This window comes from Squalius cephalus (assembly GCF_949319135.1).
Source record: "Squalius cephalus genome assembly, chromosome: 17".
Classification (NCBI taxonomy): Eukaryota; Metazoa; Chordata; class Actinopteri; order Cypriniformes; family Leuciscidae; genus Squalius; species Squalius cephalus.
In genome coordinates, this window is record NC_137138.1 from 12,349,266 (window position 1) to 12,377,169 (window position 27,904).

Genomic DNA, 27,904 nt, shown 5'->3' on the forward strand with positions numbered 1-27,904 from the left:
CTTTGTTTGCAATTACAGAGGTCAAACGTTTCCTGTAGTTTTTCACCAGGTTTGCACACACTGCAGGAGGGATTTTGGCCCACTCCTCCACACAGATCTTCTCTAGATCAGTCAGGTTTCTGGGCTGTCGCTGAGAAACACGGAGTTTGAGCTCCCTCCAAAGATTCTCTATTGGGTTTAGGTCTGGAGACTGGCTAGGCCACGCCAGAACCTTGATATGCTTCTTACAGAGCCACTCCTTGGTTATCCTGGCTGTGTGCTTCGGGTCATTGTCATGTTGGAAGACCCAGCCTCGACCCATCTTCAATGCTCTAACTGAGGGAAGGAGGTTGTTCCCCAAAATCTCGCAATACATGGCCCCGGTCATCCTCTCCTTAATACAGTGCAGTCGCCCTGTCCCATGTGCAGAAAAACACCCCCAAAGCATGATGCTACCACCCCCATGCTTCACAGTAGGGATGGTGTTCTTGGGATGGTACTCATCATTCTTCTTCCTCCAAACACGTTTAGTGGAATTATGACCAAAAAGTTCTATTTTGGTCTCATCTGACCACATGACTTTCTCCCATGACTCCTCTGGATAATCCAAATGGTCATTGGCAAACTTAAGACGGGCCTTGACATGTGCTGGTTTAAGCAGGGGAACCTTCCGTGCCATGCATGATTTCAAACCATGACGTCTTAGTGTATTACCAACAGTAACCTTGGAAACGGTGGTCCCAGCTCTTTTCAGGTCATTGACCAGCTCCTCCTGTGTAGTTCTGGGCTGATTTCTCACCTTTCTTAGGATCATTGAGACCCCACGAGGTGAGATCTTGCATGGAGCCCCAGTCCGAGGGAGATTGACAGTCATGTTTAGCTTCTTCCATTTTCTAATGATTGCTCCAACAGTGGACCTTTTTTCACCAAGCTGCTTGGCAATTTCCCCGTAGCCCTTTCCAGCCTTGTGGAGGTGTACAATTTTGTCTCTAGTGTCTTTGGACAGCTCTTTGGTCTTGGCCATGTTAGTAGTTGGATTCTTACTGATTGTATGAGGTGTCTTTATGCAGCTAACGAACTCAAACAGGTGTATCTAATTTAGGATAATAAATGGAGTGGAGGTGGACATTTTAAAGGCAGACTAACAGGTCTTTGAGGGTCAGAATTCTAGCTGATAGACAGGTGTTCAAATACTTATTTGCAGCTATATCATACAAATAAATAGTTAAAAAATCATATATTGTGATTTCTGGATTTTTTTTTTTTTTAGATTATGTCTCTCACAGTGGACATGCACCTACGATGACAATTTCAGACCCCTCCATGATTTCCAAGTGGTAGAACTTGCAAAATAGCAGGGTGTTCAAATACTTATTTTCCTCACTGTATATATATACACACTGTCGTTCAAAAGTTTTGGATCGGTAAGATTTTTAAAGTTTTTAAAATGCTCACCAAGGCTGCATTTATTTGATGATAAAAAATAAAAAAATAACTATTTAAATATTATGACAATTTAAAATAACTGTTTTCTATTTTAATATATTTCAAAATGTAGTTTATTCCTATGATCAAAGCTGAACCTATGATCACATGATCCTTCAGAAATCAGAAATATGTGGATTTGATGCTCAAAACATTCATTATTATTATTATTATCAATGCTGAAAACAGTTGTGTACAATATTTTTTTCAGGATTATTTGATGAATAGAAAGTTCAAAAGAACAGCATTTTTTAAATAGCATCTTTTGTAACATGTCTTTACTGTAACTTTTGATCAATTTAATTCATCCTTGATGAAGAAGAGTATTGATTTCTTTTATTTCTTTTCCCCAAAAAATAAAATAAAAACTTTTAAAAGCTCAAACCTTTGAACGGTGTTTAATGTTACAAAAGCTTTCGATTTCAGATAAATGCTGTTGTTTTGAACTTTCTATTCATCAAAGAATCCTGAAATAAAAATGTAAATAACTGTTTTCAACATTGATAATAATGAGAAATGTTTCTTGAGCATCAAATCATCATATTAGAATGATTTCTGGAGGATCATGTGACACTGAAGACTGGAGTAATGATGCTGAAAATTCAGCTTTGCCATCACAGGAATAAATTACACTTGACTATATATTCACATAGAAAACAGCTGTTTTAAATTGGAATAATATTTCACAATATTACTGTTTTTTTTTGGTTAGTTTTTTTATCAAATAAATGCAGCCTTGGTGAGCAGAAGATACTTCTTTTAAAAACATAAAAAATCTTACAGATCCAAAACTTTTGACTGGTAGTATGTATATGTATGTATATGTATATATACTGTATATACATGCATAAACTATATACTCTATACTAACAAACATATATGTATGTATACTTGAGTACAATCAAAAAGCTGCATTACATGCATTCCTAAAAGTTGCAAGTTGTCAGAACTTCTCAATAGAAAGTAAAAAAACAACAACTAAAATCAAGTAAATCTTTGGTTATTCTTCCACGTCATTTACTTAATCTAAGAATCATCATTTACAGTACAGGGCTGTTGCGAAAACATCTGAAAACAGATACATAAATCATAAATTATGAAAAGCGGGCAAGGCTTGCATAGAAGGAAAGACAGAATGAGGATAGATAAGAGGACAAAACGAAGGGCACAGGGAACGACTGTGGATTGATGGATGGAAATGAGCAAGACAACAAGAGCGAGAAAGAAAGTGAAACAGAAAAGAGGGAGAGAATTGTAAAGGACGACAGTGAGTCAGATACAGAGAGGGAGGAAGAAAGAGCTTGTGATGGGGTGTATAATCTGAGCTCTGTATGTGTGGTTGTGCCCTGTTCTCCCCTGGCTGGCCGCCCCAGCAGCCACTTGAATTAGCAGCCGAGGATTATGGGGGAGAGGCTCATTAATGAGGCAGACAAACAGCAGCCAGTGTGAATATTTGCACCCAGAAATTGAAAAGATTAAGTCCTATTTGACAATGACTGGCAGGCTCTACGCTGAGAGAGAAGCTACTGTTAAATATTCATATGCTGCCCGCAAGGCTGTCTGTGCGTGTCCTTCTCAACCCATGCAGAAATGTGCGTATATATCTCAGTAGGTGTGTTTGTGTGTGTGTGTTTGAGTAGGGTCTCTCTTAGTACATGTTTGAGTTGTTTGAAAGAGGCAATGCGTTTGTGTGCAAATGTCTGTACTTTTGTTAATGTGAATCCTTGAAAATTCTGGCCGTATGGGAGATGAGGAAAATGAGAGTTCAGCCATTTTGGTATTATGCAGAGTCATATAAAAAACAAGCTACCGTTTGCCCTCAGGTCAGTTCACAAGGACAGTAACGTCACCATCAACATGAGTCATTCTCTATTTGTAATAAGAAGTTTTTTTTTATTATTTTAGTATTAATTCACCTTTGACATGGTCACAGACTAAAATGGCCTTGGGTGTTGAAAATAAATAAATAAACACTAATTCCTGGCACTGCAGTGATGAAATGTGAAATATCTTTTTCATATAAAGCACATTAATCATGATGAATTGCAACCAGCACCTGTGAGACTGGACCAATCTCAGTCTTAAAAAAGGGAAAAATTTTATCAGAAAAAAACAGGAATTGTTCGTTTTTCAACCAAGACCTGATTGGCCAGGCATCCATTCAAAGCCATTCTAGGGTAATTCTATGTCTGCATTAAGACTTTATATCAGAATTACCCATTTTCAACACTGCAGTACAAAAAGAAGTGCAGGGTAGTGAGAAAAGTCACCAATTTTGATTATCGCTTGATACGCTATTTGTGCAAAGGCTCTCTGCTGCGTTACATGCGGATTTAGTGGTTGGTCCATGTGCCCACATACATAGGATGGTGATTAATGATGTGCCCTTTAGGTGTCTGGTTAATGCCAACCCCCCACTGGCACTTCCCTTTAAATGGCAAATTTATGACATAAAGAGGGAGCTGATCTGACAACTTCAATTAATCTATGGATCCTCTTTTAGGTCTAATATCACTCCAAAAATCATCATCTGTGAATGAAGAAGGCTTATTTTGGTTATTTAGAACTATCTAGAAATTTGGTCAGTTTGGTAATTCTTGGGTGAATTAAAACTAGAAACAAGATGTTGGTTTGCCAGGTTCTTGCTTGATGGTTCTCTGGTTTTGAAAGACGAGGTGTTCTGTACACAAATGGCCAAAACAGAATATATGTGACTCTGGATCACAAAACCAGTCTTATGTTGCACGGGTATATTTGTGGCAATAGCCAACAAAACATTGTATGGGTCAAAATTATAGATTTTTCTTTTATGCCAAAAATCATTAGGATATTACGTAAAGATCATATTCCATGAAGATATTTTGTCAATTTCCCACCTTAAATATAAAACATTTATTTTTGTGAATGGATGTAGCACTATCGCCAATAGAAATGGACAACTTTAAAGGTGATTTTCTCAATATTTCGATTTTTCTGTACCCTCAGATTCCAGATTTTCACATAGTTGTATTTCGGCCAAATATTGTCCTATCCTAACAAACCATACATCAATGGAAAGATTATGTATTCAGCTTTCAGATGATGTATAAATCTCAATTTAAAAAAATTACCCATAAGACTGGTTTTGTGGTACAGGGTCACATATTTGGTTGAAAAAGCATGAGAGCATTCAAGAAAGATGCACTCATTCATAAATGGCTGTTTCTTCATTCACAGGTATATCCATAAACATTTCTTGGAAGCAATTGACCCCTTTTGTTTCTGCTACTGTCCAAAATGTCTTTTAAAAAGATTTGATATATTACTGTTTTTTTTTTTTAAATTGATTGATTTACCCGAATCTCAAATCCAGACCTTCAATAGTAAAATCCATCATAAAAATATGAATTGTGTTTTAGAAAGAGTGGAAGTAACATTTCAAAATGTATTATTTGAAAATGATTTATACGTTTGCAATTTTTATTCCAAAAAAGTCATTTGTATGTCATTTTGTAAACACATAATATGCCATGTGGTGGAAATTTTCATGATGTAGGCCTACACACTCACACTCTCTCTCTGTATTTCCACTATTGGACATTAATAGTGGATGAATAAAACTACAGTGAGTATGAAAACAGTGTGTTTTAAGATTTATTTATTTAGCCTACTTTGTAGAAGTTCACAGGGCCAAAGTGCTCATAGTTAAAGGCATTCACACACAAAACACTACAATGCTCTATAATCACAGCACTGTGTCTTTGCAGTGAGCACACCAGAGCGCAGCGTGAAGCCACTCTGACACCCCGTCGATCAGCCTGCCATGAAGCTGCCTAGCTGGAGATCACCTCCAGCGAACGCTCCGCAAATACAGCAGCAATTCATTTTCTTGACGGGACTGGATTCTTCAGACCTGACAAAGCTATTTACCTAGTGCGCCCCGGTGCTAGCCCATGCTAGCGCTAATGTTTTCCCTTCTGCAGAGGATCAATATCTTTGGAAGTGTACAAACAGCAGTCCCTCGGTGGAACAGATCCTGATGTGAACGGCTAACAGACCGGAGGAGATGGCTGACAGCAGCTCAGCACTGAAAAACCAACAGCAGAGAAATCAAATCAACAGCACATGCTAATGGGCCTCAGACTGAATCAACATTAGTGAGCTGTCAAAAACACTCCGCTCCAAGCGCTAATCAAGGCCAAATTAGACAGAATCAACACTGTCCAAGATCACACAGACTATATCAACAAGTTGTGTAAATCCACAAATATGGAGATACTGTCAAAATGGCACTGCAATTTGAAAGCGACTGAATCAACAGAATAATGGAAGATCTTAGCTCATGTTTTACTTCATTATCTGATTTGATGAACATAAGTTTTAAAAAACACTAGAAAAAAGAAATGGTTGGATTTTATAGTGTGAAATGATACAGACAGTGATCTACACCCAGCTAACGTTCAAATAACATTAAGCTAACTTTCCCATTTAGTTATGTGAAATTTTGTTCTGAATGTTCTGTGAACATGCAAAATGTCCAACTAAAATGTGTCATAAAGAAAAATGTTCCATGAATGATATATATATAACAGAGAACATTCTCAGAACTCTGGCTAACATTCTGACTTCTGATGTTTGCTCAAATATATGAGCAAATATTCATAAAAAACATTATTTATACATCATCAATGGAACATTTTTCTTTATGACATTTTAGTTGGACGTTCATCTAAAAAATCTTTAATATATTGTTGCTTCATAATAATAATAATAATAATAATTTCATATATATATATATATAAATAAATACATTTATTATTATTAAACAACATAATTTATAAAATACCAATTTGGTAAAGTTTAAAACTCTTTAAAAAATTAATCCTAACTGTAACCCTAGAAGTATAGCCTATATGTTGTTAATCAACATTACTCAGTATTGAAATGTATAATTACATTGTAACAAGGACACCTTAAAATAAAGTGCAACCCAATTTTGTTACCGTGTCGGGTCACCAACAGCTGTCCAATGTAAAATCTGGTTTTATCTGACGTAAAACTATGAGAACCAACCACTGACCTAATACTGGTCAATGCAATAGTCCAGCGTGTCATCTGCTGTTTAAAAGGTGTCATGCCAAATATGTGAATGTTGAGTCATTTCGATTTTACTTGTCAAATACCATCATACAGAAATGAAATGTATCTTATCTGTATATGTGACCAAAGGTCAACAACACAACATTAAGAGGAGCATGGGATGCTTTGTGTGAAAAACAAAAAAAACAAAACCATATTGTAGTTTGGTAAGACTTCCACTCTGCTTGTCGAATGATACTTTAGAAGTGAATAACAAATATTCTGAAAAAAATAAAAACCTGCATGTGTAAGCATGCGTGCATATGATGGAGTGCATATTTTAAATCTCTTTGTATATACATCTAAAATGTGACAGGTACACAAATGTGTTTTTGCATATGCATATGTGTGTGTGTCGTGTGCATGTAAGTGTGAGTATGTGAACATGAACAAGGCAAGGTGAGCTTTGTGAGGATGTGTGTGTGCGGAGAGTGAGTGTGTTTAATCGCCTGCTCTGCTGTGATAATGCTGAAGCCTGTTATCAGGTCCATCTCTGCCTGAGGACTCAGCGGAGGGAGGCGCGCTCACACAGACACACACGCACACACGCACACTGCTCTGCATATCTCTAGCTTACACAGCCCTCTCTCGGTGCGTGGGGACCAGGGGGGCCAAGACAACCGCTGTTCACCATAACCCTCTGACACTCATTCGCTGTCTGTCAGTTTCACTATTGTGCTTCTCTTAGAAAACACCTGCTTCAATCACCACACCGAACATTATCAAACCGGCCTTTACTAACATTTATTAGTCATTCTCTGTGAAAGGAAGACAAACTGAATGTATTGACTGGCCCCTTTGACCAGACGCAACATTTATGCCAGCGTACGATCGCCGTGATTTTGCCAAGTAAGACATGTTCCTGGATCAACATTTATTGTCTAAAAAAAACATAGTCCTAACCCTAAACACAACCCATAATTTATCCCTAAAATCAGAGGGAAATGATAGGTGAATAACACTGATGCAGAAGCACCTAACCCTTGTTGAAAGCCTAAACTTGACATAAACTAAAAAAACGATCTCTTAAATCTGATTGGTTGATTGGAATGATGACAAGGATGTTGATCCAGGAACACGTTCTACTTGGTGAAATCACGTTAGATTATTTTCTCTTTTCCCTAAAATTATAAAAGTTAACACATCTGTCAAGCATTATATAAGTGGTCCATACAACTTCTGCACTATATATATAGTCTTATATGTATAGTCTTCTGCTGAACACAAAAGAAGATATGTTGATAATTATGGGTAAGCAAACAGTTGATGGGCCCCATTTAATTCCTTAGTATGGGGGAAAAAATACTATGGAGGTCAATGGGGCCCATCAACTGTTTGGTTACCGACATTCTTCAAAATATCTTCTTTTGTGTTCAGCAGAAGAAATAAATTCATACAGGCTTAAAACAACACAGGGGTGAGTTAATGATGACAGAATTTTCATTTTTGGGTGAACTATCCCTTTAAGTTGACTTTTGCAGTAGTTTTATAATTTCATTGATGAAATCAATACACTCTCATGGGTTAGGGTTAGGGTTGTTTTGGTGGATTGGTGGCGACTTCGTATAAATTTGTATGATTGCATTTGTATGTTTCTGTAAGATTTGCTATCTCGGTTAGGTTTAAGGGTGGACTACTTTTATACAAATTAAATAACATGAATATGCCACGATTTGACAAAAAAACAAAAACAAAATTCTCATACAGTTGGGCTGGATAAAGTAAACACTTGTTAAGACTCGCAAGAAGCAACAACGTATTCTGCCACTGACGTCTAATCTGACTCGACGCGTCTAAAGATGCCATATTTGATTTGAGAGCTGCTGCTGAGAGGAAGATTTTCAGTGAATACTGACTTAACAGTTTTGAACGAAAGGACAAAATCGTATTTTTAGGGGGGGCGAACTCTTTCAACCGTGACAAACGCATACCAGCGGAAGGACGTATTCCACTCGAGGCTCTACAGATGAAACAATCGTCTCCGATCAAATATTCCTGGAATCCACATCCAAGAGCAGGTAGCTTTAACTGGTGGCAAGAGTGTAGCTAGCATGGGGGTCCAATCTCTCCATTCAACTAATCACCCTCCCAACCAACGTGTACCCAACCCCCTATTCGGCTAATTATTCGTTTTTTCAAATGCAAAGCACTCGGAGAAAGTGAGATGATTTCTCCTTAGCTGCTTAGGAGGCCAAAGAACGCAGGGAAGGAAAGAAAGCCACCCGCAAAAAAGGAGAAGACGGAGGGACGAGTGAAAGAAATGACTTTCTCCTTCATACGGCGGAGGTCTTTGAAGTCGACCGCGATGGAGGGGAGCAGGAGGGAAACCGCGAGGGAAGATCGTGTTAACGAGATGGCCTCTAAACATGAATTAAATGGTGGGAGAAAAGAAACACGATCAAACCTCTCCTACTTAGGCTGCTTACAAACCCCTTTCAGTGCCCGTGAGGTGTTTCAAAGCCTGGATTCCTGGCCAGCGCTTCTTAAAGGAGCACGGTGTTGAAGAGGGCGAGTTTTAGGGAAGGCGGGTGATAGACTATAGACATACATCATAGGCCCTGAATGGGGAGGTCAGGGACTTACACGTTGACACCAGGTCAGAAGTGCTAAAGGATTACAAGCTCACTAAGCCCTCAGGATCCCTTGTTTTCACTGCTTCTCTCTGTTTGTTGTTTTGTTGCGGCACAGACGTGGGGAAGAAAGGAGAGAGTGGACCGACGGACGGGAATTAGTGTAAAAGCCTGCGGAGGAGAATGGCATCTCATTCACACCTCTTGTTGGCTGTTTTCGAGGCCCCCCAAAACAGCCCTCCCATCCCTTGTTGCTGTGAAAGCACGTTAGGTTGGCTTTGTGCAGACAAAAGGAGACACCCCTCCCTGCTCTCCGGACCCCGCAGGAGCAACAAGAGGATTTGGCACGGCACGCTAAACCCTGAGCCGCTCTCACTTTGATTGGCTTCGGTAGGAGAGCTCCCTCTCTCTTTGTTGATTAATCAAGAGATTTTCCAACTCTCTTTTTCTCTCTCAAACTCTATTTCTCTCCCCTACCCTCGCCTCGCCTCCCCTCCCCTCCCCTCCCCTCCCCTCCCCTCCCCTCCCCTCCCCTCCCCTCCCCTCCCTCCTCCACTCCCTCCCTCTCTTTTTCTTTGCCTCCAATAGCTTTGAAGGTATTTGGGTTCTATGACATCATTTTTAAGGGAAGTTATATGCCCATCAGTGTTTCTTTATGTATAATTAGAATTATTGAGCATTCTATATTCTACAACTGCTCAAATAATTTTGGAATGACACCATATGTGGCAATTATTAGAGTGTATACATTTCCATATTTGGGAGTGGGGTCAAAACATCTGAGACCACATTGAAGATCTGTGATTAATATTTGGAAGTTTAAGGATTTTGATAAATGAACTGCACAATGAACTACAGCAGTATTTCTGTATCACTAATCAAGTATATACACTAATAAGTTACACTGATCATGTTAAACTCCTTTGCAAATGTGGTCAGATTGTTCTTGCTTTCATTGAGATGATCCAAAAGATACTCTTTGGATCATTCTCAAATCATGCTGGAGAACATCAGGTTTTACACAAACTTGGAGTTCGTGCATGCTGTCATTAAAGGGAGGACATTCTGAAAATTCAACTTTGAACTTTTTTTTATGTTGAAAATATAATTTGAAATGCAAGTATTTTCACTACTGGTTTAAGACTTTTGGGCCCTACTGTATATCAACCACATATCATACTGCATTAAAACCTAATTACTTACATTGTGACAGATACCAACAAGTTTTTTATTACTGAGTGCGTCATATGTGTGCAAATAATTATAAACATTATTTGTTCACAAAAAATTATATTATTGTGCCAGAAGCAGTCTTAAATGATCCAAAAACCTAGCAAAAATTGTGAACCGGAGAAGAAACTACAATTAAAATAATATAAAACTATGTCAACTGTGTGCAAGTCTTGCTGAGTATATTAAACATCTCAGCATAATCTCCAGGGTTACTTTACATACGGTTCATTGACAAGGATAGTGCTAAGAACAACATCAAAACTGTTTGTTTTGGTTTTAAGGTGACATCGTTAAAAGTTACTAACTGTATTTACTATACACTGTGATAAATAATCCCAGCAATCAATTTTTACAATTTAAAATTCAACATTAGAATAAGAAATAATGTGTTGTTTTAACTTAAAAAAGTGTGTCCTTGCTTGACTTAAAATATTAAGTTTAGTTTAGTTGGATATTTAGGTTCTCTCAACATATTTTTAGTTGTTATAACTAACTGCAGCAACATTTTTACAGTGTAACAGTACATTTTACATAATTTTAAGTAAGTAACCTTAAACCAAACCCTAGTAAGTACATGCAGTTAATTAATATTACTCAGTATTTATACAGAGTAAGTACAATGTAACAATGTCACCTTAAAATAAAGTGCAATTATTGTTTTTAGTGCCTTTTTAAAGATTTTATACAGAGGACAGTTGAGAGAAGGGGAACAGGATCTGAAAATGTTGCAAGCTGGATTCAAACTCCCATTGCCAATATGAATGTGCTGACCACTATGCCACAGCTCAGACAAAGCCATTTCATGTGGTTCTAAAATCATCAGTGTGGACAGACAAAGCTATGGGAGGAGATGATCTGAAGCACACTGTAAATGATCAAATATCAAATGCAATGGACATTCGCGTATGGAGCCTTTTTGCCAGTGTGGGTGTTCGAAACGAGGGAATCAGCGAGAGAAAGTGAGAGATTGAGCGAGAGAGATAAACAGAAAAAAGGGGGGTGGCTTTCAACAATAAATCAAGTTCCAGACTAATCTATTTAGCATGCTTTCACCATTATCCTGTCAGTGAAACAGCTAATTAATTAACTGATTCTACAATGAAGAGCTTTTGAATGAGCCCATTTAGGTAATTACTACCAAGAGCTGTTTGGGCGCGTCATTTACTGCAGTCACACAAACACGCTGGCAACTGCAATAAAGTCCCTATCCTGTACAATTAGAAAAATTAAAGATAATATAGGTTATGGGTGTGTAAGTTTAGGTGTGCCTGTGCTCATGTTTGTATTTGTGCATAGTGAGTGAGACAGAGAAAGTGGCAATGCAATGGCAGCAACCAGGAGACCTCAAATTCAAGTCTTAATGCATGTCTAATCCAAGCACAGCACAAGAACAACAATTATACAGTATATATATATATATGTGTGTGTGTGTGTATATATATATATATATATATATATATATATATATATATATATATACACACACACACACACACACACACACACACATATACATATATATATATATATATATATATATATATATATATATATAATTTTTTTTTTTTTTTTTTTTTTTTTTTTAATGAATATACACGCACAAGGAATTCCATTACATCATTTTAAACTATTTTGTGCAAACCAGTCTAAATCCTTTAAATCTATAAACTTTTTGGACACAAAAGAGCGCTATTCACAGTGAACCCAAACAAAAGGTTTCAGTACCAGGCTATTGGTTCACTACAATACACAAGACAGGATCAAGACCAGAGATATAGAAGGGAGAAGATCAGTGCGAATGAGCTGAAAGTGTGGGAAAGCACATCATCCAACTCTGACAATGATGACATCAGTATAAAGAGAACAACACGGTGGACAAAAGAAGATATTTGCACCTGGCCTGGTGTCTGTGGTCAGAGGTTCATCACCTTTGGGTTAAAAGAAAAGAGGATAACAAACTCTTCTCATCGGATCAGCCCCACTTCATCCATACATCTCAATAATGCCTCAATGAGAGGGCATCCCCCTTTCAATGCCCTTCTTTCAGGATGGATGTCTTCTTGTTGTGCCCGGGACTTCTGTGTTTGCTTGAGCTCTGGACGGCAGGCTGAAAGGGGACAAGCACTTTAAATAGAAGCAAAGAGACCAAGAGGTTAATAAAAAATTATATATATTTTTTTTTGTTTGTTTTGTTTTTTTTGTTTTTGTTTTACATATATACTTATGCTTAACACAAAAAATATTTTGAGGTAAAAAAAAAACCCATTGAGGTCAACAAACAACTATCCAATCATTTTCCAATGGACAAAATAAAGTTTTAGCATTTTTAGTTTTAATTTTGAGCATTTTTTAGGTTTGTACTGAAGTGTCGATTTTGTAATAATTCAAGTTAGTAAGGTGGACAGCAGGGAAAAAAACTAATTTATTCTGCATTGTAAATGTGTTCAGATCGAACCACTTCATTTATGTGTCTGCATTGCGACTGATTGATTTTTATTTGAAAAAAAACAAACAAAACAACATTACTCCCATTACATGACCCCCCATTTATTTTAATGGGAATTCCAAGGTGTGTGTGTGTATTTGTATGCATGTGAGTGTGTATTGTATTGGTGATGTTCTATAGTCTTATGCCTTCATTTGTGTGTGTTTGTTCTGGATTGTGCCAGATTTTATTGACAAATAAAATGTTCCCCCTATTTTCCCCCATTTCCCATTCATCCTTATGGGGGTCAAATAGATCTGCGATTTGCAACTATTTTTATTACAACCACATAAACTTGTTTATTCCAAGTTCAAGTGCCACAAATCTCCCGAGGTCTTGGACCACTCCGATGAACACGAAAATTTTTTTTCAAAATGACGAGGAGATTTGCAGACATTTTACATCCGCAAACAGCTATATTACACTTTGCATGAAAGGTAATATTCGAAGAAAAATAATAGAGGCACTTTTTTTTTTTTTTTCAATCTTACTAAAACAAATTAACATACTTATTTTACTTTGATGCACTTATCAAGTACTAAGATGTTCAAACATGTTTTGTATTAGTTCTTTGCTCATGTCCTATCTTGTCAAATGAGCCAGTGTTACAAACAGGTGCATGATGGCCCTGGGTGCGTGTGTACGAAGGGATGATGTGCATGTGTGAAGGTGTCAGGGAATAAAGGTGGTCTGAATGAAAAAAACAACAGAAAGGCCATCCTGAGTCTATGAATGTCAGTTACCACTGACTGCATGTTCACCTCCGCTTTGTCTCTGTTTTACAATGCAGGCGGCGCTCAATACCTCTTCACCCGGAGCTTCATCAAGAACACAAGCCCTGCCTCTCGTGAATGAACCTCTGTCAGGGCCTTTTATTCCAGCCTTCATTGGGTAACACTGCAAGACATTACAGATTTGGACAGAGTATGCAAGACAGAGAGACAACTGGTCACATGTGAAACCATATTTCACAGTTTATGTTTCCAGATGCCACTTCAGCATATATAGGCCAACATCAGCACATGAACATATAAACACGTGCGCACACACTTTTCTTCACTATCACTCTACACACACACTGTACTTATTGCACCTTGTGAAGGACACAGGGGGCCATTAATTACTGGAATGGGCAGTTTTAAATCTGGCAGAAGGACGCAGTGTTGTTCCTGCAGAATGGAACGTAATTAAGGGGAAAGGCCACACGTCAGCGGCGAGCAGCCCGCGGACAATGCTGATGGGGATTTATTACTTCAGCTCGAAGAGAGGGAGAGAGTGCAAGAAACTGTGCTGGGGCAGCAGCCAGGGTCTCGCACACACGCGCACATCTGGGTGAAATTCCACACAGCCACACATGTGCATGTTGATACAAACACACTCACTTGCATTTAAAAACACACAACTCACTCACGCTCTCTCACTAGATTTAGCACATGCAGAAGGTCACATATTCCCCTCAAGATTTCCTTCGGCTAATTGCGTCTTTTCTTTTTTGAGGAATTGCAAAAAAAATTGACCCTGGATAAATAACATTAACCTATAGAGTTGTGTATGCTTTTTTTCTCATAGTTTCTTTTGCTGACACTTTAAATATCGATTATTAAACACCTGTTAAGTTAAAGCTTTGTTTGAATAGTAGCTATACAATGTATTTTGACTTAGTATTAGTAAAAAGAGCTTAAAACTAAGAGGGCACCAATGAAACAAGACATTTTAATTGTTGTATACACTCACTGGCCACTTTATTAGATACACCTGTTCAACTGCTCGTTAATGCAAATATCTAATCAGCCAATCACATGGCAGCAACTCAATGCATTTAAGCATGTAGACATGGTAAAGACAATCTGCTGAAGTTCAAACTGAGCATCAGAATGGGGAAGAAAGGTGATTTAAGTTCTTCCAAAAAATATTTTGTTCAATGAAAAAGTGAAAATCATACGGGTTTGGAATTTTTCACTTATTTAAAAACAATCAAATGTTCAAATTACATTTACATGAACAATTTTAATTATTTTATTCAAATGTATTTAATAAAAAATATATATGCATTTTATTTTTTATTTCATTCCAAGACATATTCCAACTTGTACTGATAGTTAATTTGCCAAGTTTCATTGTTTAATAAGTATTTGACTTAGTAGATGACATTTCATTATATTAATCAATATATTCTCACCAAATGTATGATAGAGCGAAGTCAATAGATAAAATGTAACAATGTTATGTGAATATTTTAAAACTTAGTGCGGCTACAGCAGCTTTACTAAAGCTTGGGAATTAGCATATTTAATTAGCATTAAGATTATTTATTGTTATGTAAAACGTAACTAACAATTATGATTAGTTAGTTTCTCTTTCATGGACACTTAGTTGTTTATTATCACTCGCCTGTCTCCTTTGTTCTCTGTTTCCCGCCACTACATAGTTACCATGGAAATTAATTTACAAGCATACCTGTCTGTATTTGGTTTATCATCACAGTGTATTTAAGTTCCTCTTTAGTTCACATTCATTGTCCGATATTGTTCGTGTGTTGTTTTACAAGCTGTCTCACATCTAGTTACCTGAGTTTGTTTTGTTTAATGAATGTCAACTTTAATTTTGAAACCTGTCCATCTTCCTCTTCACTGGACTTGTAATATGCGACAATAACACTCAAATGTCTACAGCATAGCAAATAAAACCAAACACATTTCAGTAAATGTAAAACCTACGTTGCATGTGCTTGAACACTGGACATCAACTAATTTCTGTATATTGTTCCTTTATCTTGTCAACAGATGTTTATTTAGACAACCCCATGCATACTTGTAATAAAAAGTTTACCTTAAATTCTTAAAATTAAAGTTTGCCCAAAAGACAACAGGTCAGTTTTCGTGTTCCTGCGGTTATTTAGGAAGGCCTGAGAAAAGCAGTGAAGGAACGTGCAAACGACAAGGCGTATTAACACCCTACTGTTCCTCCCCATGGTGTTTTTAAGACCATGTTAGCTGTTCACTGAAAATAAACCCACAAAAGAAGTCATAAATCGGTAAAGGAGAGCAAAGAAACCTACTCATATGCTTTTTAATTTCTTCCCCCGCCACCTTCTCCAGTAAAGCGTGTTGAAAGCCTGATGACTCGAATTACACCTGGACTCCACCTGAGCAGGGTGTTTTTTGGCTATTGTACAAGCTAAGCAATCATCTATATCAGTGCAAAAGAGAACTTGGGGTAACAGAAGGCTTATGGATTGAGAGAGGTTTTTCACGGCTGTCATAATCTCACACTCACAAGCTGAATTGTTCGTCTTCACAGAAGCGGAACACCTGAGCACCCGCGCGAGACTTTCCAAAGAGCCTGTACAGTGTGGAGAGGGGCCAGGTGCTCTGAACAACACATTTAGCAAGAGTAATGATTGTGGCTGAGCTTTTGAAGGCGCAAAAACCGATGAATTCCACAATCGGAGGCATTTCTCTTTCCTCTGAATGCAGACTTTTATTGACGAGAGGCTGCGAGCGTCTCTGCCAATATACTGCTGTAAAATGAAGTCCCCTCCATTCTCTCGTTCCCTCTCTCCTTCTGAATGGATTCACCCCTCTCCGGTCTGTGTTCCGCCTCCTTCATCTCTCTCCAGCCATTCCTCTCGTTCTTCTATCGGCGCATGAAACGCTCCCTCCTCCCCGCTCTCTCCCTCGCTCGCTCGTGAGATTTGCCTAACAATGGGTGGCTCTGCCCAAGGTCAGATAAGAAGCCACAGTCCAAGAAGCCACAGTCACTGTTTCTTTCATCCGTCTTTTTCCCCCCACTCTCTCTCCCCGCACAGCTTTCAAATTATCTCTGCAGCACATAATAATAATTACTGAGGACGGCGGAGAGGAGATAAGGGAGAAGCGGCGGACGGGAGAGAAGAAGGGAGGGCGAGCGAGGAGAGAAGGAGTGTGAAAAAAAAAATACGGCTGCCAGAGAAAGAGAGAGGTTGAAGAATTATTATTGCTAGATGGAATTGGGTGGGTGGGGGGTGCTCAGAGAGAACAACAGTGCTAATGTGCCTGTAATGAGCAGATCTCTATTTTTCTTCCTATGAAAGAGTGTTTTTTTTATGTATCAATGCCCGTAGAGCCTCGGAAATCTATTATAACATCCGTATAATGATATTCTCGTGATTTTTCTGGTTAAGTTACATGAAGCTTTTTATTTTCAAGGTTACATCAAGTTTTGATTGTTATACATTTTAAAAGTTTCCAGGTAACAGACATAAATTTTTTTTATGTATAAAGAAACTGTCTTTCTAAAGTGCAGCAAAAATATAAAATTCCTTAATCTGTATTTCCACTCTTTTTTTCTGGAAAAAATTTAAACAAGATGTATCTTAAATTAAGTAAATTTTTTGAACGATGATCCCCCCCCCCCCCCCAACAAATAATGAATATTTGATTAATTATGAAATATAATTGAATTAATTATAATACTTAATTCAAACTACACTCTAAAAAATGCTGACTGTTTCAACCCATGTTTGGGTCAAATATGGACAAACCCAACCGTTGGTTTAAATTTCTTTTTTACATTTTTTAACCCAACGATTTTGTTTGTCTATATTTAACCCAAACATGAGTTGAAACAACCCAGCATTTTTTAGAGTGTATATTCTCTGAAATCAAGTTTGTTTCTTTCAACATAAGTGTGTACTAAACAAGATAAAAATACTGATTGAGAAAATTATGTCTTGCAGTGCAATACACTCTGTCAAAACACTTAAGTCATCCATGATATTGTAAACAAACCTAAATAACTCATCTCTCGCATTAGGAAATGATTTAAAACCCCAAAGGGCTCCACGTAGGGATTTATAGATCATCAACAGTCTAAATAAGCTGAAAGTCTCTAGAGGTTTTTACTGAACAATATTCTCCAGTCTAAGTTGCATTACAAATACCCTCAAATCCCATCCTGTTCACCCAGCACCCTCCTTTCTAAACCCCCATTTCCATGCACTTCCGTACCCCTAACCCTTCTGACCCCCATAATGTTATCGGGAAGCAGCGTAAGCCACCTAATCCTGGGTCCTGTGGTTCCCCACACCACCCAGAGGAGCTTCTATCTGCCTAGCTGAGGTGCTCTGTGCCGGGCTGATACTCGCAGACTGAGAGGGGGGTCTGGAGATGCCTATCAGAGCCACTGTGCAACAGTCTAAAACACACACACACACACACACACACACGCGCGCGCACACACAAACGTCACCCCTGCCATGTAGATCGCTGGCCATCGTAACAATATTCTGAGGAGGCCTTATCTCTGAACTCAAGCTTCGTTGTCTGGATGACCCATAGTGGACCGATGACAAGGGGGGAGTTGGAATCTGTCTATACCCAGCCCACCTGCTTCTCATTGAGCCAGTCATGCTGGACAATGTGAACCAAAGGCCAGAGTTTGTGATGAATCAGTAAAAAAAAACTTTAAAGACCTTAGTCCAGTTAGTGCCATATTAAATATGAGACAGAAATTAAAGGCTGTGGGGGATAAAATACAGCCCGTTCAATGGACTGTATGGGTCCTATCAAACACTTGGAGCAATGTGGCGCCAGGCGCGATGCAAGCGTGTTTTCACTAGTTTCAGCCCGACCATTTTCACGTCCTGCGCCATGTTGTTTAAATAGCAAATGCATTTGCGCCCATTTGTGCGCCTATGGGCAGGACCTTTAAAAACTGTCCTGAAGGACAAGTTGATTATTTTCTGTGGTATATGGTAGTATATAGAAATAGAGCATATGTTATATTTAACCCTGCATATTTCTTGCATTAATTCAATCCTTATGTTTTATTTTGATTTCTTTTTTCCCACTTCACGAGCAGGTTTTTTGAAGCACATAACCTGTTTACAAAATTAAAAATCGAAAGATAGATAAAAAAAAAAAAAAATCAAGAATTGCCATTAACATCAGAAATATGTAACAAACAAAACAAAACCCAGAAAGAAGTTGACAGAGTAAAACAGAATGCCACATGACATCATCTACAACACAACAAGCCCATGGCACAGATCATCCTTATGGAAGGAAACAAATGTAAATTAGATGTGGATATGTTGAAAGGTAAAAAAAACCCTGAAATAATCAAGTATTCTTGATGACAATGGGTGTGGAGTCACGTGACAAAATCTGAATGTGAACTTGACTGGTTGAACTTTACTGACGACACTGGAAAACGTTAGGTGTTAATGTTCAGTTGGAAATAGAAACACATATTTGAAGTGTTAAAATGACATGTAACACCCAGTATTTTACCTGCATAAAATTCAAAGTTAAAAAAGAACACTATACCAGACAAATTATGCAGTCCTGTTTCAAATTTTGACCTCAGCATGTGTGCATTTCTGCATATGTGCTTATCCTGTGATTGTTTAACAGAAATTCCTCATTTGCCTGTATTCATTTAAAAAAAAAGAAGGAAAAAAAGTGTTTGTTTAATATGCATGAAGGCTTTCCCACTGGCCTCTGGAAAAGGGAGATAAAGTGGACATATCTCTGAGAGTTATGATAAGTGTGTGTATTTGTTTGCACACGTGTGTGAGTGTGTGTGTGTGCCTGAGACATATCTCTGAGCTGTATGATAAGACACATCAGCACGTAACAACACGGCAAAATGGAGGGAGGAGGGGGAGAACGGATGGAGGGAGAGATTGGAAAAAAATGAATGACACAAGGGGGCGTTTCTATTTCTCTCTCTCACTCAGTGTGGGTCCTCTGGGAAAGGTCGTGCGGCACAATGCAAACATGTCTGTGTGAATAGCTCGATGGGAAGAGGACAGCTGTTTGAGATGACAGCGATGGCTGCTAATGCTCAATCTGTCTGCCTCCCCACAGACCCATTCATACACACACACTCGCACAATGACCACAATGGGTTAGCCGCAAAGCACAAATGTGCTACTAACACATATACTGTACACACTTGCCACTTGTGCATGACAGAATGACAGCCTGGGTTCTTGTGTTGTGCCTTAATGGCCAAATTATCCTGTCTCTATCTCTAACATGCACTGTCATTTAATACATCAGAACAGGAGAGTGATATATTATAGAATGTTGTGATGTATGTATATTATGGGGTCTTGAAAGCATTCACAGGCATATATATTTCCGCAGCTAAGATTCACTCTCACACTCTTTCTTGTCTGTCTACGGTCAGAAACATACTTTAAACAAGTATGAAAATGGAAATGCTTGACCCAGTCTTTGCAAGCATAAAGAGTAATCATGAGTTACTGTGGCAGTAATAAACTTCCGGCTGGCGCTAGAGATACCTTCAAAATACTGTACCACTGGATGTATTCAAGGGCCAGTTGCATAAACAGCCGTTATGTTAAGAATCTTAAGTTATCTTAAGAACTAGCTTGACCAACTAGCAGTTAGTTGGGGGTAATCAGTCTTACTTTTCAGTATCAAATTAGACCAATACTCTCTTTTGTATAACTGACTTTAAAAAGTCTTAAAGAAAATAAATTAACTTAGGACTTGTCTCATGATGCGTTCAAGTCATGTTGGAAAGATCGTATGTAATTGAACGCACATGAAAGCCACCACAATGTCGTAAATACGAGTGGGAAGCTCAGGATTTTCTTTAATCCCTGATCTTTACGAGTTGGGGGCGTGTCTGTGGGAAACATGGCAGAATACCACATACATTTGCCACACCTGCCAATGGCCAGTGACTTAAGGAAATGTACTGTTAAATTAAATGAGTGTTAATTTTAGGCCCTGCTTAAAGGCATTTAGAACTGATATTGTTGGGCCTTTCTATTTACAGCGAAGTAATAAGCTAATTGCCTGCACAAAATATGATAGCATTATAATATGTAATGACAAAGTTTACAGTGGTTTCATAAAATTAATTAAAAACATAAAAAAAGCAAAACATACCTGATGCACAATTTTGTTCTTAATTTTCTAGAAGTAGAGTTTAAGACCCTTGCTGTATTAATTCATTAGTTAAGAGAAAATACACCACCATCTAACTCTGACGAATGTGACTTGAATGCTCCTGCCATCATAAACACGACTTCCCACCTCGTAAATAAGAACTTCCCAGGAGGACTTGAACGCAACATTTACAGTTTATACAACTGGCTCCAGGTAACTAACCTTAAGTAACTTGTCCAGCAAGATTCTCTTTGTTAAACAAGTACTTTTGCTTGGCTATGACAGTAGTACATATTATAATATATAATAGAAAACCGTAGAAGAAGACAGTTTACTTTAACGTCCACAACAGCACCCCTTGAGGCAATGCAGAGAATGCAATGTGCACTTAAGTTGTGTTATGAGTTTTTCTTCTGAAGAGTTTTAGAATGCAGCAATGCATGAAATCAATCTTGCGTAGAAGCAACTCACATTCTTGTAGAATATCCATAATGTATGTACACTTTAAAGTTACAACATTTTCAACAATGTTCTATAGAACTGTTCAGTCATGAAGATTTGTAGACCGGCCCGGTAAACAAATTCACCATGAGTATAATCCAGGATAAAACAAAATAATTCAAATAAGGTCTGTGGTTAACATTACTTTAAAAAAAATGTTGTAAAATATAGTAAAAACATTATACACTACCCCTTTAAAATGAACATATCTGAGGTAAAAGCAGAGAGAAGTATCACACATAAATAACAAGTAGAAAGAAGTAGAACTCAGAGATGGAGAGAATGAGAGAGAAAATTGAAGAGAAAGAGGAAAAAAGTGCCAAGCTAATTAAAGAAAGCCTACAGGCAAAGCTAGGGGGCTGGGAGGATCGTCGAGAAAGGTGTCATCACACACACACACACACACACACTTTCCTCTTCCTTCTCTGGCCTTTGATAAGACAGAGGTGCTAGACTGGGCCTCACCAGCACCATGTAAAATCATGATAGAGCGAAAGAAAGTGTATAAAAGAGAGCAAGGGGTTTGTTTGGCTGTTAAAGAGACTGCTGCTCTGCTTTTGGCCTTGTTAGTGCTCATTAATGCCTGACTGCTTGTGTGTTTGAGCTGCCTGAATATCTGTTCTGTGACCTGTTTTTATGTTTTATTTAATGTGTGTATCTGTTTGGTAATTTGTGGCGCAGTGTGGTATATGTGTCAGGAGGTATGCCTTCATACCACGGTCTTACTTGAGTGTGTGTGTGTGCGTGAAGGAAGGAGAAATCCAAAGATATGTTTTTAGGAGTCATTTGCGTTCTACCTTGAGGTTCAGTGTTTTCCTACACCTGTTAACTCAGAACATGATCAATTGACTTTAATGCCTAGACCTGAAACACCTGCTAATAGATGTGCTAACAAGGTGCAGTCGCACGAACAAATGTGGAAAACTCAGTCAACCCTCATTAATAAAGAGAAAGAATTTATTACACATAAACAGTAAAGACAGTAAGGCCTAGCCTAGATTGATGAGAGAAAAAAGGTTTCCTAAACATTCCCACTGGTTAATACCAAAGGATAAAAATCAAGTCTCACCCTACACTTTGTCTCATTTAAAGGCACACTATGCAAGATTTGTACCTTAATATAAATAAGAAAATGATAAGATTAAAAAATAAAAAAAATAAAACAGCTTCGAAATCATTTTGATGGTAAACTAACTTGCAGTAGGGCGAATCATCCCGATAGCAAAGCGGAGTGGGGGGGGGGGGGGGGGGGGGGGGCGCTGGCAAAACCAGCAATGCAAGTTTGAGAGGTGACGCCCCGCCAAATCTTGCGAGAATCACGACTTGCTTTATGGCACGGCGTCACATACATCAACAACATATGAAGCAGCCTCTATGGAAGACACTAGCATGCATTTCAGACGTGAATCATGGCAGAGTCGACGAAGAAAACGAAGAAAGCGCGGTCGGAGGAGTGCAGAGACGGCTCTTTCGACAGTAACGTTAAATACAGCGACTCTAGGGGTCGCTGTTTGAGAAAAATGGAAACTGCATAGTGTGCCTTTAATGTTGTCATTCAATTGATCAAATGCAACATTTAAAATGTTACAAAAGATTTCTATTTCATATAAATGCTGTTCTTTTATTATTATGGTTAACACAAAAATATTAAGCAGAAGAAATGAAAGCTTTAGCATAAAGTTCTGCCGGGAAGACTTAATTGTTACGTCACTTTACCTTTCATCTATCCAATCACATTATCACACTCGTGGTATAAAAGATCGGTACTTACTCATGTTTGAGTTCGCAGATGCTGACGCTCCAATTCACCACCATCCTCCCCACCACCTCCAAGTCTAATTCTTCCCTCCATCCTCCCCATCACCACCACCAGGATGGTCCCTTCCATACTTCACGGGGGTCGGCTGCGCCTCTGCCTTCATCTTCAGGCAGGATATGCAGAGTCCGGACCCTCAGATTGCGAGCTACGGACGGGGCCTATGCCAAAGTACTTTATTGCTTGCTGGGTTGTTAATAAATGGATAATTGTCACAGTATTTATTCTCCCGAGTCTTTCTGGTAGAACTGTTTTCAGCATTGATAATAATAAGAAATGTGTCTTGTGCACCAAATCAGCATATTAGAATGATTTCTGAAGGACATGAGACAATGTAAACTGGAGTAATGATGATGAAAATTCAGCTTTGCCATCACCGGAATACATTACATTTTAAAATATATTTAAAAAAAAATATTTTAAATTGTAATTGCATACCATAAATTACTGTTTTTACTGTATTTTTTGATCAAATAAATGCAGCGTAGGTGAGCATAAAGGAGACTTCTTTAAAAAAAAAAAAAATCTTACAGCACTTTTGAATGATAGTGTGCATCATATTCTATTAGTAAAATAGGCTGCAAACAGCTATTCATGTTGATTTAAAATCTGCCCTTTTCTTTACATTTTCTGTTGATAATATTTTATCGTTTGAAGTTTTGAAGAATCTTTGCTCAGGCTGACATTTGTCTATGCCAGGTTCTGGTTGTTTGATTGCAATTACAATTACAAATCTCACTCCTGGCAATACCCGCACTAAAGGCCCCGAAATACTTACAGTGGAGTTCTTCGTTCTGGGGTAAAAATAAGTTCAAAATACGTGAGTAGCAGTATAAACCTTATTCAGAGCAGCGCCATGACAGGTATGAAAGTGAGGCTGTGAGGGACAGACTTACCGTTTTTTCAATGGCTGCAAAAAAGCTGTATGAAGCTCCTAGATCACTTATCATCAGTTTTTTGTTGACTGAAATTTCTTGAAAAGATATTTTTGAGTGTTTTGTCAGCAGAACAATTCAAAAACACATTAAATAACAGTACAGCATACTGAAAAGTATGTCTATCCCTCACACCCTCGCTTTCATTCCCATTAAAAATCAAAGATGGCACTGCTGTGAATGAGGTCTATACCAGGGGTGGCCAACGTCAGTCCAGGAGAGCCACAGTCCTGCAGAGTTTTGCTCCAACCCTGATAAAAACTCACCTGCCTGTATCCATAGTAGACCTGCATTAGCTTGTTCAGATGTGTTTGATTATGGTTGGAGAATATCTCTGCAGGACTGTGTCTCTGCAGGACTGACGTTGGCCACCACTGATCTATACTGTAAGCGAACATCCTGACACCACTCAAGCTGAGAGTGGCGTTTAGAAAAATATGTAAATATGTGCTGCGCACTTTCCTTTCAATAAAATAAACACACAACAAAAATGATAGCGATGAAAAAACAGTAAAGAAAGCTTCTGATCATAGCGATGTGGATGTCTGCACAAGCTCTGCAATTCGGCACTCCAGTAAAGTCATGTCACGTTTATTTAGCTATATACCACTTTATACAATAGATTGTTTTAAAGCAAGCAGCTTTACAGTATTAAACATGCAAAACAACAGTGTCAGTGTCTCTTTCATTTACAACTTCATGTTCTACTATAAAGCGGTTCGTATTTTTACTCATGTCTGACCTCGACAGACTGAACAGAAGAAACGAACCAGAGAAGATTTCCACGACAAAGAAGGCGGAGAACACCTACCTATTACGTAATCGCCATGGACCAATGGTAGTTCGAAGGTGTTAACTAGTGTCTACTTTTCTGGAAAGTTCGCTTTGGCAAGCTGTTTCGAACTCCAAAACGAACTTTGTTTTGGCCTGATTTAGTTCGAAATGATATCACATCAGTTCTTCAGTTTTGCTTAATCAGGGCGTTAACACAGGCAGGTTGAAGCCGGCATGCCCACACCTCAACACCCCATCATTTCATGCCCCTCTTTCTTCTCCCTTAGCCCCTCTCTTCTGTAATGAGAAAAAATACTGTTTTTTAATCCAGTCCTGAGTACGAAAAAGAGATGGGAATTTGGACAGAATTTCTGGAGAAAAGGGAAAACACAGTGATAACTTGTGTAAAATTTGTAAATATCCATGCAGAAAATTGCACATTGTCACCTCAGAATAAACATCCGATATGTTTACTAAAGACACCATTTTCCTCTTACTTTCATGATAATGCCTGGATAATGGAACTGGGTAGAATGTTTTCAGAATATCTTCCATTATATAAAGCAGCCACTGTACTTCTGTAGCTGTGTGTGTGTGTGTGTGTGTGTGTATGTGTGTGTGTGTGTATGTGTGTGTGTGTGTGTGTGTGTGTGTGTGTGTGTGTGTGTGTGAGAGAGAGAGAGAGAGAGTATTGATCACGCAGGGTTATTCTCCAGCCAGGGTTTATTAACCTCTGTGATAATGACAGAGCATTTATGTACACACAGTCCCAGAGGAATTGTGGGATTGAAGAAGACAGAGGCCCTTTGGCTATGTTCAGAATGACATACTGACATGTTACTTGTACTTGAAAAATGTATACTGTGCATTCTCTATGCATGGCTGACCTACTACATTGGATACATGAATATCCCACAATGCAATGTGGACCAATCTTGATTTAGCAACTTTCTTAGTTCATTTTTGCACTGACTCACTTAATTCACTAAATTAAACATGCAGCATGGTAAGGTCATGTGACAAATTGACATATTGCATACTACTATTTCAAATGCACTATTGCAGAATATCATTGCATACTTGTAATATTTTAGATAGCATGCATTATATAGTATATAATAATTTCCAAACAAGTTTAGGATTTGAAGCAATAACTCCATTTTTAGCCAACTGAAAATTCAACACATACACAACCAGAATTTAACTAACTGATTATGACTACTTAGAACATCATAAAATACAAGCACCAAAAATCTTTAAAACAAGTAAACAAATAAATTATGAAGGATTTTCTTTCAGCCAGATTTGAAAAGTGTAATAAAATCCAGAGACATCTGTAATACTGACAGTAGAACTTTGACCAGATTCACTGTCCTCCATTCCTTGTCTCCATCTTTTAGACCCTTCCCCCTCCCAAGCTACTCTGAACCAGCTTCCTCTATAATTACCAGTTATTAATTTTAAATGAGTCTGTTAAGGTGTTGCATGGTTTTAATACTGCCTGTTAATATCAGATCAGATGAGATTGGGGGAAGAGGAGATGAGAGGGGGATGATGGAATGGGTGTCTTCTCTCTGCCATCATTAGAGAGGGACGACGTCAGTCCATCAGTCTATCATTACTCCACTCACTCACACACTTGCTATAGATGAGAATGATCACCCAGAACCTTTTTTTTTTCAGAATTAAACATTTCTATCTCTTCTTAAATGTCATTTTTGGTCTTTTGCATCTTTTATTGAAAGAAGCATAGAAAGAAGACAAGATGTGGTCAGGAGAGTTAAAGACACGCACGTGCTATAAAGTGGCAGTTTAAATATGACTTGGGTCATCCCAACCCTGCTACCCCTCCCCTTCACTTCCTGTCTCCTGTGCAGCTGTCCTAAGAATGAAGATATTAAAATAAAATAAAAAACTTAAATAATAAAATACAATAAATTAAAATAAAATATAAAATAAAATATTGGCTGTGCTTCAAAAGGCCAGATTATTTGAAATTAAACAATGTTCAAAACTAAATAAAACAATGTTCCTAGGCCACAACTCAACAGATTAAAAAAAACAAAAACATTAACAGCCAGCAGGCAGCATGATCAAATCTTATATTACGGTGTTGAAATTCAAAAAGTTGTATTTATTTTACAATTTTAATAACCATTTAAATGAATTCCTATTTTTTGATAATCAAACTTGATATGCAATAGCTATCTATGAACATTTTATTATTTTTATGTGATCATTATCTCCTTTAATGTGGAATTTGATGCATGCATGCAAAAAGATAAGATTATTTATGACTGACTGCTTCCCATTATGTAACACTTTAATTATAAAAACAAAAGTTGTATAAATAATAAAAGGGTCAGTTGTGATGCTACATTAATGTGCAATTTTGTCAACTGTAAACAACAACTTCACATTGTGCCTAACAAACACCCCTTAATATCAAGTTGATCCTTGACTTGTTTGGGACACGTCCTGCATCATGTTTCCTCTGACGTGTAAATAAAAAGCAGTTCTGCCCACTTAAAGGGTTAGTTCACCCAAAAATGAAAATTCTGTCAGTAATTACTCACCCTCATGTTGTTCCAACCCCGTAAGACCTTCGTTCATCTTCGGAACACAAATTAAGATATTTTTGATTAAATCTGAGAGTTGTCTCACTCCTCCATAGGCTTCTAAGGGACTGAAACTTGCTGGCCCAGAAAATGTATTAAAGACATCGTTAATATAGTCCAAGTGACTCCAGTGGCTCAATCTTAAGTTTATAAAGCGACGAGAATACTTTTTGTGTGCAAAAACAAACAAAAATAACGACTTTATTCCACTTTTCATTTCCTTCTCTCTGGGCCTCGAGTCTTTTCACGTAGTGTTTAAGCGTAGCGCTTCTGTGTTGCACGTCACCACGTAGGCTCACTATTGGCCGACGCTGGTCATGTGTGTGATACGTGGTGACGTGCAACACAGACGCGCTACGCTTAAACACTACGTGAAAAGACCCGAGGCCCAGAGAGAAGGAAATGAAAAGTGGAATAAAGTCATTATTTTTGTTTGTTTTTGCGCACAAAAAGTATTCTCGTCGCTTTATAAACTTAAGATTG

General features: G+C 38.0%; 1 protein-coding gene and 1 long non-coding RNA gene across 3 annotated transcripts in view; both read right to left on the reverse strand.

Annotated features, from left to right (window-relative positions):
• Positions 1-27,904, reverse strand: part of lhx5 (LIM homeobox 5) — a 78,544-nt gene that overhangs the window by 18,575 nt on the left and 32,065 nt on the right. The window lies entirely within an intron of this gene.
• On the reverse strand, positions 5,384-13,760 carry LOC307144303. Its single transcript, XR_013818722.1, has 3 exons — positions 13,632-13,760; positions 12,281-12,509; positions 5,384-5,530 (listed from the first exon to the last, which is right to left on the reverse strand). It is a non-coding gene; the product is annotated as an uncharacterized lncRNA (long non-coding RNA).